The 12,174-nt window shown below is 38.1% G+C and overlaps 1 protein-coding gene across 5 annotated transcripts in view; it reads right to left on the reverse strand.

Annotated features, from left to right (window-relative positions):
• Vps51 (vacuolar protein sorting 51) overlaps nt 1-12,174 on the reverse strand; it is an 87,681-nt gene extending 75,507 nt beyond the window's left edge. Inside the window, exon 1 of one of the 5 annotated variants that reach the window (XM_089092903.1) lies at nt 12,154-12,174. The gene's annotated coding sequence lies outside the window, so the exon portion shown is untranslated. Of the gene's footprint in view, nt 1-5,989; nt 6,028-6,730; nt 6,759-11,772; nt 11,850-12,153 lie in introns of those variants that run through there. The other 4 variants (XM_089092900.1, XM_089092902.1, XM_089092904.1 and 1 more) reach the window with 4 other exon arrangements.

Here is a 12,174-nt window from a genome sequence, read left to right on the forward strand (position 1 = left end):
GGTTTAGAGTTGACTCTACTTCACAACAGCAACTTTAAATAGAGTGTGCAAGATGGTTGAGAATAATTTTGTTTCTATGATTTCGTTTTTAAAGTATTATTTTATCATCATGTTTTGTTATATTTCATTAGAATTAACCTAACTTCACTTTTTGGGTGTGTTTCCAATAACTGGCAAGTAGCTAGGTTGGCTTTTGGTTGCTATCTTTTAAGTCAGGGAGCCATCTTCAACTGACCATTATTCTGTAAATTGCAAAGAGAAAAACACAAGCCATTGCTGTCTCTAGGCCAGGTACAACAAACAATTTACAGATTAAAATTCAAATTTAAAGTTCTGTTTTCTCTGGAAACACAGGTCTTAGAGTGGCATTTCTATAGAAGACTCTTTTGATGCATTTTGTTGGCAAATCTGCTAGACATTTGATGCATAATATTGGCACATTGGATCCAAAAGACAAAGAGGAATCAAAGCAGGAAAAGTTCTAAGACATAAACAAGTGAAAATTGTTTAATTTAGTTTTTTAGAATGATAAGCTTGTAATGGAAGTACTAGCCAAAAACCAGTGCTTATACTTAATGGCTAAAATATTCAAGCCAACCTAATCATACACTAGGGCTATAGAGAAAATTTAGAGTAATCTAAAAATGAAATAATCCATGTTGTAGGTAGTATAACAGATTTTACAGAGATTTAAAGTACTGAGGACAATAAAAATGTAAATCTGATCATATAAATTGGTTAAGTGAAAACTTGTAAAAAACATACAAACACGCTAATCAATCCATTTGTTCATGCTCTTTCTAAATATAATAATTTATTAACCTGTAAATGCCCCCTCCCTACCTGATGGCCCCACATAAAGCCCAAAAAATATTTCAAACTAAAACAATGAATTTTTTACTTTAGAATACCCATAATGTTTCTACTAATCAGATTATAATGTTTCCATCCACTATTTTCCACTTTTTAAAACCATTTCAAATAATATTTCAATAAATTATGCACTGGATGATACACAGAGAAGATAACTAGTTCAACCTAAGAACTATAAAGTATGTCTAGATTCATGTAATGGGGAAATGCACTATTAGCAGGGCCATCACATATGGGGAGTGGGGGCAAGGGTGTCCCAAGGGAGGAGAAGGGAGGGGTGTGCTGCCCCTCCAACAGTTTTGGCATTTGGTAAAATTTTTGCTGAAGGCAAAAATTTACCTTAAAATTACCTTAAATCGCATTGTCCAGCAAAATAAGGAAAGATCCTGTAGAGTCGCTGGTCAGTGACGATGGGGAGTCACTGGTTCGGCGGCGTCCCACTCTGTTTTCCATGGTTTGGTGAACCAATTCTTATCAATGGCAATCTTGAATGCATTGACAGAGGGAGCAGTGACAGCTGCACTGGAAAGACTGTTCCAGGGGCCCATCACTTTATTGGAAAAGTAGTGGTTGCAGAGTCTGCTGTGAGCTCTCTTCCTGAGCAGCTTCTTACTATGCCCTCTTGTCCTGAATGATTTGTCAAGTTGTAAAGGACTCTGAGAAGAGGAATCAGCATGCAGTAGCTTGTAAGCCATAATGACATTGCCCCTCTACCATCTGTAGACGAGTGTTGGGAGCTGTAGTTTGTTCAGGCGGGATGGATAGTCAAGGTTCTTGCATCCATCAATAGCTTTGGTTGCGCGCCTTTGAACAGACTCTATTTTCTCTTGGTCACTCTTATTCAGAGGCGTGGCAACACACATCCCAAACTCCAGCAATGGTCACACAAGACCCTTGTACAGCTCCATCATGACTTTAGATGATCTGCTGTGTACTGTATGCTTAATTATTCCAAGGGTCTGAGATGCTTTGGCAACCGCTGTTTGGGTGTGTTTGTTGAATTTTAACTCTTCATCGACGACTATTCCCAAATCTCTTTCAGCTACTGAGGAACCAATTGATTGTCTAGAGCCATCCCCCCCACTCATATGGTACTGCCACTTCTCATTCTTTTTCCCGAAATATACTGCCTTGCACTTCTGGATGTTAAACTCAAGCTTCCATTGGCGGGCCCAAAGGGAAAGTGCATCCAGGTCTTCCTGTATGGTGGCTCTAGTCGGTGATAACTCCGAGGGCCCAATAAGCTTTGAATCATTGGCATAGAAGCTCATCTTATTTTTTACAGCCCGTGGAGCATCATTAATGTAAATATTGAAAAGTGTTGGGCCCAAGATCATTCCCTGGGGCACGCCACTATCAGCTCCAGCAACTTCTGAGAAAAACTCTTGCTAATTATCCCCAAACACTATAACTCTCTGCTTTCTTCCTGAGAAGAACTGCATCACCCATTCAACAGCCTCCACATGTATCCCGGTTGCTAAAAAGTTTAGCCTTCAAACGACGATGGCAAACTTTGTCAAAAGCCTTCGCAAAGTCTAATAGAATCATATCAACAGGGATATCCTGGTCTAGCAGTTTAGTGACCCATTCATATGCGTCAATAAGATATGTCTTAACCGAGTATCCAGATCTGAATCCATGTCGGCTATTGGGAAATAGTTTGTTTTGAATTAGGTCTCTCATAACAGCAGTGTTTGCAATTCCTTTAAGGATTCTACTGACTGTCAAGGTGATGCTAATTGGTCGGTAATTGGCAGCACAGTTCCTGCTTCCACCCTTGTGAACAGGTGTAATATTTGCATTTCTCCAATCTTGAGAGACTTGTTTCATGTCACGAGACTTCTGGAACAGTTTAGCTAGGGGGAGGGTAAGCTCTGCATGAGCCTCTTTTAAAGTTCAAGAGTGTACCCCATCAGGGTCAACTAACTTATTTGGGTTCAATCTTTTGAGCTGAGATTCAACATCCAAAGTGCTGATAGTAATAATTTGCATCCGTTTCTGAATATCATATTCAGGAATTTTTGGCAAGAGGTCATTATCTGGAGGTGTAAAAACTGACTTGAACTGCTGGTTCAGAGCTTCAGCTATATTTCCAGGGTTGCTTATGGTATTCCCATTAACTGAGAGTTTGGTTACTGCATGTCTTCCAGACTTTTGAGTTGAGACATATTTCCAAAATTTTTTCGGATTTGTTTTTGATGCTGAAGCTAAAGACTCCTCATACTTGCTAGTAACTTCTCTTGTAAGGCAGCAGACTTTGTTTTGTATTTGTTTGAATTTGTCATGATTTGCCTGCTTTGGGACGTCCTTGTACCTTCTCCAGAACTTCTTTTTCTTCTGGACTGCTAGTTTGATTTCTTGTGTGATGAAAGGGAGCGTTCTTGGTCTTCGTTTCCAAGTGGTTGTCGTGTGTTTTGCAATTGTCTCACTGAGGACCCTTTTCATCTCAAGCCAAGCTCCCTGTACATTATTCTTTTCGACAAAAGACCAATCTTGGTTAGCCAAATCTTCCCTGACCTTGTTGTAATTTGTAAAAACATGTTTTCTAAAATTATTTGTCTGAGGGTACAACTTTAGTCGACAAGTTATGGCTATATGGTCGCTTGGGCCAAAAGGTGGCTCTGAGTCTATGCTTTGGATTGCCTCCTCATCTTTGACAAATAGGAGATCTAAGAGAGATGGGTTCTGGCCCTCTCTGTACCTAGTCAGCAAATTGATTGTCTGGTACAATGAATGTTCTTGCAGGCATTCGAGGAGTGTGCCAATCTGGTCATTGTTATCTCCTGTAGCAGCATAACCACTAATCAATTGGATCTGAGGCAGGTTGAAGTCTCCAACAATTACAATACTATGGCAAGGACGACTCATCACCAAACTTATAGAATTTGCAATCGTGAGGTGAGAACTTTTCTGACAGGGAGAGCTTGGGCTTCTATAAATACAACCTATAATTAAGGGGTGACCCTTTACCTCAATTTTTATCTGGACCTGCTCCACCCACAGCTCATACTGAGAACCAAGATTAAGGTCTCCTACCTTCAGTGATGATTTGATGTACAGGACAATTCCTCTTCCTTCTGGTTTTCACAGATTTGAGATTATTCTGAATTCGGTAATCTGGATTTGTAAATCAGTCAGTGGCACTGAAGTATACTTTGGTTTAACTTCAGTGAAGGCAAACACACACACTTCAGGTCTTGCCGAAACTACAGCTTTTATTTCATTCTTTTTTGTGGTTATGCAATCCACGTTACTGTAAAGCATTAATAGTCCATCTTCATTTTCAATATGGGCATCACCAATATCACTAAATTCCGACTCACAAGATTCGAAAGTGGAACTATCCAAAGGTTCTCCGCTATGAGTACTTGATAATGCACTTGCAAATGATTCATCATTATTGATCTCAAATGTGGGGCTTGCATTTGAATCACTCACACTAAAGTTTCTATGTACAGTACTATTTACATTGTTTTGACATTTAGCAAAATTCTTGATTCCTGCAGAAAATTTGGCATAAATCAGGTATCAATTTGGTAAAATTTACAAAGATAGCCCCCCAATAAAATGAGTCTCAGGACACCCCTGGGTGAGGGCACTCCCCCAATACTTTTTTTCACTTGGTAAAAAAAAGCAGTTGGTAAAATTATGGTGTATTGCACTATAATTTTTCTAACACCACTGAAATTCTTTGTTCAGTTTAATGAAGATCACAAAAATACTGACATGTCATCTAGCCTACAGAAATTTTGAACTTGATTGGTAAATGCAGCAGTTTTAACAACTCCTGCCATGATTTTATAGATGGTGCCACAATTTTCTATTTGATATGAATAGCAAAATAGTGACATGATATATAATGAAATCTGGGTAAATTTTCATCAAATCATATTATTGACTTAGAATAAAGTTAATATACCACTTAAAACTTAAATTACCTTAAATCACAGCTTGGAGTGAAATTAAGGACTTGATGCATTTTTTATCTTTCCAAACAAAGTAATCATTTTTGTGTATGAAAATGAATGAATTTTTTGAATTTTATTGAAATGAATTCATTGAAATTCATTGAAATGAATGAATTCATTGAAATGAATTTTACCCCCACCCCTATATATACCAATTCAGGGTATATATTTGCACATTAGGGGGGGGGCAAATTTTATTTCTGATGTAAATGGAGGGTAAGTTTAAACTTTACCCCCACCCCCCTAATGTGCAAATATATAGGCCTACCCTGAATTGGTATATAGGGGTGGGGGTAAAATTCATTTCCAACAAAAATGATTATTATATTTGGAAATAGCATAAAAAAGGCATTGAGTGGTATATTCACTTTATTTGTAAGTCAATAATATGATTTGGTAAAAATTTACTGAAATCTGAATCATGGTTGGTAAATGCAGCAGTTTTACCAACCTCTGCAGTGATTTTACATAGCCTATTGTATTCAAAATGGATATTATTCTAATTATTGGAAAAAAACCAGTTAGGCTAGTAAAACTGACTAGCCATTTGGTAAAATCTCTCCCCCCCCCCCTTTTAAAAAAATTGGCTAGTAACAACCCTGACTATTAGGGCTATGTATAGAGGTTCTGTGGGGCAAATGAAATAATTATTAGGCTATATTTTGAATATCTATGTCAATAACGGCGTCTTGTATATATTTACCAAGAAACTTAATAATAACACTGAGAATAGGCCTAAAACAAAAATAGGATAAGTACCATATCCAAGAATGTTATTTTCTTTGAAAGAGGAAGGGGAAGAGGTAGGTAGTTCAAAATATAGTCCTGAGGCATAATCTAGGGTCAATATCTACGAAATCATATTATTGAGTTAGGACAAAAGTGAATTCAGGGTTAGGTTAGGTATAGCCTATATAGGGGGGGGGGGGACTGAAATTCATTTCCGATAGAAATGCTTATTATATTCGTAATAAGCATAAAAAAAGGCATCGAATGGTGTATTCACTTTATTCCTAACTCAATAATATGATTTCGTAGATAGGCTATTGACCTAATCTAGTTTAGGTTTATGGAATATTCCTGAAAGTTTCATTCATCCAACTAGGCCTATATTCCAAGACCGCAAAAGTCCTCGTCTAGAATTTTACCTAACGTAACAAATTTATTCTAGCCTAGTAGATTTGGATCGACCAAAGAGGTTCATGCAAAGCCTCTCTTCTTCTTCTTCTTCTTCAATTATAGGCTTCGGATGAATCCATTTAACCTTTTTCGTATTGTCTGATTATGTCAGGGGTGTCCTGGGAAATCAAATATAGAGATTAGACTATTATTATTCAATAATAGACTTTATACATCATTGATGAAACCACCTATATTTAGGCAGTTAAAGACAGCTTTGAACAATTCAGCATCATCAGTTGAAGAGTGTCTCCTTTGTGTTAGTTGGTCAATATTAGGGGTTAGCTTGAGGCGCTTGAGTATGGCAGGTAAAGTTAGCCATTCTTTTTTATGGTTGAGAGTTGCCACAGGGCAACCAAAAAGAACATGGTTGATGGTCTCATCATAGGTTTGACATAGGCGGCAAAGAGGGCTCATTACTGTTGAAATGGTTGTGTTTTGATAGTGGTAAGTTTGGCTGTTAAGGCCAGTAGCATTTGATCGTATTCTGTGGTACATCTATGAGTCTTTCCGGGATGTAAATGGAGAAAGGTTTGGTGGACATTGGTTTGCTAGATAAATTTTTAGGCGCCAATGGTTTACATCTCTTACTGGGATAGGTCTTCCAGAAATTATTTCAAGCTGAAGGGCAGATTTAGCTATTTCATCTGCCTTGTGGTTCCCTTTTATACCCATGTGACTTGGGATGTACTGGAATTTTGTGGATATACCTTGTTTAAGTAGTTGGTTCAATAGTACAAGAGTGGTGGAGGTATCATTGTCTGGGTAATCTGAATGTTCTGGTGATATTGAGGCAAGGGCTGATTTTGAATCTGAATAAATTATAAGCGGGGTGTTTCTTGGGGGGTTTGGCATCTTTATAATGGTTTCCAATGCAATGTTGATGGCAGCTATTTCAGCTGTCATGATACTCACATCATTTTGGAGCCTTTCAGCAGCTGCTGTACCTAAAGATGGGAAGTGGACTCCACAAGCAGTCCTGAAATCTGTTTTTGAGCCATCCACAAAGATTGGGAGGTGGTGGATATATCTCTGAGACTCAAATTCATGAAATAATGATTTTACATAGGCAAGGGAAAGGTCTGTTTTAATAGCTGGCGCAAACAAAAGGTTCACTTCTGGGTAGAGGTTAGCCCAGGAAGGTATCCGGGGGTAAATTTGAAATAAAGAAGATGAAGGTATGGGGTAGGTCATTTGGGTGGTTGCAAATTCCCGTGCAAGGCCCCTAAAAGCTCCAGGGTTTCTTAGCCAGTCATGTAATCTATGGGAACGTTTACCTTCAATTTTTGTAAAGTAGCGGGCAAGTAGAATGTCTCTACGCATGGCAATAGAGGTGAGACCACTTTCACTGAGGAGGAAGTTGGTTTTGGTGTGATTCCTGAGGCCAAGTATAGCAAGGATCATAGTATTCTGGACGGTCTCCAGACTGCATAGTAGTGTATTTGAGCATGAGCCGTATACAATTAGTCCATAATCAATCTGAGATCTAATATAAGTCTTATAGAAATTTATTAGATTTTTTTCATGGCAACCCCAAGGGGTATTGAGTAGCCTTTGTAAGATACGCATTTTTCTGAAGCATTTTATTCTCACATTTACAATGTGGAGCCTGAAGGTTAGTTTTTGGTCTAGAGTGAGGCCAAGATATTTGATGTGTTGTTGCTCTTGGATGACAACACCATTTAGGGTTAGTAGGGCAGATTGGGGATTTCTCCTGTTATGAAATTGTACTATAGCTGATTTTGATGGGGTGGGTGGTGGGTATGCATGAATTGTTGGAGAAACATTCAAAGGCATAAAGCGACTTTTGTAACTTGGATTGGGCTAGTTCAAAATCATTTGAGGTAGACCATAGGACTATATCATCTGCAAACTGAATATTTGTTTGGGGTAGGTTAAGATCCCATAAATATAGTGGAAACAGGAGACAGCTGAGGACAGCACCTTGGGGAAGGCCTTTGGAGACAGACTTTTTGGAAGTGATGTAGGAATTTACTTGGAGAACAAAAGAGCATTCAGATAGGTAACTTTTAAAGAAATTCATTACAGGTATTGGAAAACCCATTTTTGATAATTTTTGCAGTAAGAGTGGATGTTGGATATTATCATATGCATTTTGGAAGTCCAAGAAGGCTGCAACTAGAATTTGGTTGTCTTTCAGACACTCAGATATGGCGTTGGTTAGGCGAACAAATGCATCAATGGAAGAATAATATTTCCTAAATGCTGTTTGGGTATGTGGGATGAGGTGGTTAGACTCAGCAAACCAATACAATCGGGAGTGGATTATCTTCTCATATAACTTTCCCAGAACTGGGGTAATCATAATGGGTCTGAAGGAGTTGGGGTCCTCTTTGGGTTTATTTTGTTTTAATATGGGGATGATGAGTGATGTTTTCCAAGCAGATGGGAAGAAGGAGTTGCTCCAGGCATTGTTGAAGAGAGATAAGAGTACTTTTTTAAACTCTATTGGAAGGTGTTGGAGTAAAGATGGATGGATCTGGTCATGGCTGCAAGTTGTTTTGGGTTTGATTGAATTGATTGCCTTATTCAGCTCAATCATTGTAAAATCTTGGAGTAGATACTGGGACCCAGGCAAGTCAAAATGGGGCGTTAGGCTGATCTGAGGTAGATTATGAGAGGTGTTTTTGAATTTCTTCTCATAAAAATCTGCTAAAAATTTTGCCTTTTCTTCGTTGGTTTCCAGCTGCTGACCATTTAGAGTTAGCTGGTAATGGAAGGGGTTCTGTGTGGAGAATTTGCCACACATCTTGTCTAGGAATTTATGAATCTTTGACTCTTGCGTTTTGTGGGACACAGATAAGAGAAAGTTTTTGCAAGCCTCTTCTTTTGCAAGTTTAATTGTTCTCTTAAGTTTTGCCTCTGCTTGTAGCTTTGCAATATATTTTATAGTGGATGGATTTCTCTTGAAGGATCTGATGGCATTCCTTTTATTGTGCCAAGTCTCTTGGCAAGAGGATGTCCACCATGGCTTAGGGGGTTTGTTATTTTTCAGTGTTTTAGGGCATTGGGACTGGGGTATTGTAAGTTTTGCAGCATCAAGAAGTAGTGATGTGAGATTTTTGGAGAGTTGGTTTGGGTCAGTGGAGAGTGAAGAGTAGTCATGGTTTGAGAGAATGTGGGAGAAGTTTGGCCAGTCAGCTTTTTGCCACACATAGTGGGAAATGAAATTGTCAATGATGGCTGGGTCACCAATTTTCGTGCATATGGCAAAATGGTCACTTAGGAGGTTGTCTATTCTGTTGACAGTAGTTTTATTTATTAAACTTGATGAAACTAATTGAAGATCAATAGTTGAATAACTCCCACTTCTTTTGCTGAAGTAGGTATTTAGGTGTCTAGGAGTCGCTCGTACTATATTGGTAAAATTGGTGAGGAATTCCTCTATATATTTTCCAGCATTATTTTGAGGTGAATAACCCCAGATAGAACTATTGGCATTGAAGTCCCCAACAACCACTAGATTTGAATTTGATAAATTATTAGAAATAAAATTGAAAAAATCATGTCCATTGTTATTGCCATTTGGGTTATATAAATTAATAACAGTGACCTCCATGTTTGCCAGCCACAACTTTACACCAATTGCATCAATGTCATGACTGAAATCAGGGAGGCTTATACCACAGAATTTGAGGTGAGATCGTACAAGGATGGCAACTCCACCACCAATTCTATTGGAAGATCTGTCTTTTCTTAGGACATCATAACCAGGAATTTTTAGATTAACTGATGAGTTTAAATGGGTTTCTTGGAGGCATCGCATGTCTATGTTGTGTGAAGAAGTATACTTAAGAAGGTCAGTGATTTTATAGTCATTTAATGATCTCACATTCCATTGCAAAATTGAGGTGGATAGAGGTAACTGAGGGTTAGCCATTGATAGATAGATTTAGTTTATTGAGTATAGTTCTGAAATTTGTGTTGGCTGCGTCCTTAAGATTTTTTGGGAAGTAGGTATTAGCCATCTCTTCTAGAATTGAGGATTTTTGATCTTCTGTGAGGGATGTTCTGGAGAGTGAGTTGAAGTTGAATATGTAAAGGCATAAGTTTGTAAGTAGATTTGGATTTTCTTCTGATATTTCCTTTGGCGATTTTGATGAGGTTGGTTTTGTAGGTTTACTTATAGAAGATTCAGGGTCTTGGTCTCTGGCTGGAAGGGGGAAAGTCTAAGGTCTTGATTCCAGGGAATGTTTTTTGTGGTTTGGTCCTTGTAGCTTTTTGCTGTAGAGTTTTTTGATTAGGTTGTGTGTTTGGTTCAGAGAATTCAGGTGTATCTGCATTGTGCACCATGAGTTTCATTTTTGCAAACTGGAATGGGATATTTTCTTTTTCAGACAAACAGAGAGCCATTGATCTTGACTTGTATTTTGGGCATCCAGATCCGTTGTCAGAAGACTGGAGGCCTTTGCACTTAATGCTGAATAATTTCTTGTGTGCACTGTTTGATGGTTTTGGATGAGGGATGTGTTAGCAAAGGTTGCACCTCTTCAGGGGTTTTTTGTAGTGCTGTGTTGTGTATCCCTTTATAAGAAATATTCCACACTGTATTGGCTTAGTCTTGTACTCTTTGTAGGGCTTTATCTGGCCAAATAGGGATATAGGTTCACTGAAGTTCTCTAGGGTGGAGTCCAGGGTGAAAAGTTAGGATTTAGATGTGTATATGCCATCATTGTTGGGTTTTCCAAGTCTGGTGACTTTTGATACTGATACTTTTTGGCCTTTGCAGTTCATAAGGCCATCCTTTAATTCAGTTTCAGGAATACCGTTAGGTATATTGTATATGACAATTTTTGTTTGAGCAGGGGGAGGGCGAATCCATTGCTTTGAATCGACTTTAATGCCTCCAAGGGTGTTAAGTGACAAAAGAGTTGTTTTTGCATTTTCAAATCCTGCTTGAATAGATATTAAGATTGAACCATCTCTGTTGATGGTGAGGTTGAAATTAGTTTTCAGGAATTTGAAGAGCTCAAGTCAACTTGTTTGGATGTTTTTATTTGGAACATGTTGTCAGGAGAGGTAGGCAAAATGTGGATGTGGTGCTTTTCTTCAAAAAAAGATGGGGGTGTAGTAGAAACTGTCTTTGATGGGGAGAAACTGGTTAAACGTTTTCTCTTGGATCTTTTAGGAGTGACGGTTTTGAAGCCATCATCATGGAGATTTGAGTCCTCAGAGTGGACAGTGACCATGGTTTCATTGGAGTCTGAGTCCTCAGAAAGGTCACTTGGTAATGGGGAGATGGTGCCTAGCATTTGGTAATTAGTATCTCCCTTCTCAGGGGGTAATTTCATTGCGATCATGGTTGAGATAAATTCCCCACTTTATATAAATAAAAATAATCAAGAAAACTTCACTTGATAGTCCTGTTTTCACAAAATTTTCGAATTCTCTAACACAAGTATTTTCAATATGCTTCTTCTTTTCTTCTGGAAAAGAAATTTTGTTTTTGTTGAGTTAGGACAAAAGTGAATTCAGGGTTGGGTTAGGTATAGCCTATATAGGGGGGGGGGGGCCTGAAATTCATGTCCGATAGAAATGCTTATTATATTCGTAATCAGCATAAAAAGAGGCATCGAATGGTGTATTCACTTTATTCCTAACTCAATAATATGATTTCGTAGATAGGCTATTGACCTAATCTAGTTTAGGTTTATGGAATATTCCTGAAAGTTTCATTCATCCAACTAGGCCTATATTCCAAGACCGCAAAAGTCCTCGTCTAGAATTTTACCTAACGTAACAAATTTATTCTAGCCTAGTAGATTTGGATTGACCAAAGAGGTTCATGCAAAGCCTCTCTTCTTCTTCTTCTTCTTCTTCAATTATAGGCTTCGGATGAATCCATTTAACCTTTTTCGTATTGTATGATTATGTCAGGGGTGTCCTGGGAAATCAAATATAGAGATTAGACTATTATTATTCAATAATAGGCTTTATACATCATTGATGAAACCACCTATATTTAGGCAGTTAAAGACAGCTTTGAACAATTCAGCATCATCAGTTGAAGAGTGTCTCCTTTGTGTTAGTTGGTCAATAGTAGGGGTTAGCTTGAGGCGCTTGAATATAGCAGATAAAGTTAGCCATTCTCTTAGTTTTCAGATTTCACTACCATTGAGTTGCTTATTTAAAT

This window comes from Artemia sp. Qi Xiang Cuo, chromosome 8 (assembly GCF_049724085.1).
Source record: "Artemia sp. Qi Xiang Cuo chromosome 8, ASM4972408v1, whole genome shotgun sequence".
Taxonomy (NCBI): Eukaryota; Metazoa; Arthropoda; class Branchiopoda; order Anostraca; family Artemiidae; genus Artemia; species Artemia sp. Qi Xiang Cuo.